This window comes from Heterodontus francisci, unplaced genomic scaffold (assembly GCF_036365525.1).
Source record: "Heterodontus francisci isolate sHetFra1 unplaced genomic scaffold, sHetFra1.hap1 HAP1_SCAFFOLD_75, whole genome shotgun sequence".
NCBI lineage: Eukaryota > Metazoa > Chordata > Chondrichthyes > Heterodontiformes > Heterodontidae > Heterodontus > Heterodontus francisci.
Window position 1 is genome coordinate 1736364 of NW_027141820.1, and position 975 is coordinate 1737338.

At 41.4% G+C, this 975-nt stretch overlaps 1 non-coding gene across 1 annotated transcript; it reads left to right on the plus strand.

Annotated features, from left to right (window-relative positions):
* The first annotated feature begins 331 nt into the window (after positions 1 to 331).
* On the plus strand, positions 332 to 413 carry trnas-gcu (transfer RNA serine (anticodon GCU)). Its single transcript has one exon. It is a non-coding gene; the product is annotated as a tRNA-Ser (tRNA).
* Positions 414 to 975: the final 562 nt, after the last annotated feature.

Sequence of the window (975 nt, forward strand, 5' to 3'; positions counted from 1 at the left end):
CCTCGCTGATCATGTGGGGTTAAAGCAATTCTTCCAGTCAGTTAGTTCAGTTTTCATTTCATGAGAAATTCGGTCATCATGACTTCATCAGTGACCTAATGGTTCCGGTGTCTGAGTGATGTTAATCATGATGTGATGAAATGATTGCATGTTCCAGTCTTTCCGTGTTGGGTTTTCACACTGAGTAGAAACGTGTTGGACATGGTCTGGAAATGTTTCACACCGCTCCATTCCCAACTTCATTTACTTACAGAAGATATATTTCCATCATTCCACAGCTGGCTGCACAGCCAGAAGCTGTGCTGAAGGTGACAGCTATGTCTCTGCAACTGACAAGGTGGCCGAGAGGTTAAGGCGATGGATTGCTAATCCATTGTGCTTTGCACACGTGGGTTCGAATCCCATCCTTGTCGCTAGTTTATGAGCTGTTTCGTGTATTATTTATGTTGGGTGAGCTTATGTGTAAAGTCAGCCTCGAAACCTGTTCTTGTCAGTATCTTGACAGTGATTCCAGAATTGGTTATACTTTATTAAAATTGAGACAGACAATTGGAATTCTTCACCCAAACTGCAGTGGAATGAAGATCAAATAGGGATCACGAAACGGAGCAGGATTTTTCCTCCCCTCCTTCCTTCCATCATTACTTTCTCTGGATTTGCACCAAGTGAAAGACAAATGGGAAAAGCAAATGGCGAGGGAGCAGATGCAGAAAATTATCCTTTGGCAAGAAATTTATTTTCAAATCTTCTTGATAGATTAAGTGAGTGAGCAATGCTTTGGCAGATGGAGTTTAAAATGAGGGGTCATCGACTACCGACGCTAGATCAGAGTGTTTTTTTGTAAGAGGTGAGATGTTAGAAACGGTTGAGGAGCAGAGACCCGAATACTGAATTAATAAAAGCTCGTGGACTGGTAGAAAATAATGTGAAAAGTGAACAGAATATGAAGATTGGAACTCATGTTGCAGTGATATA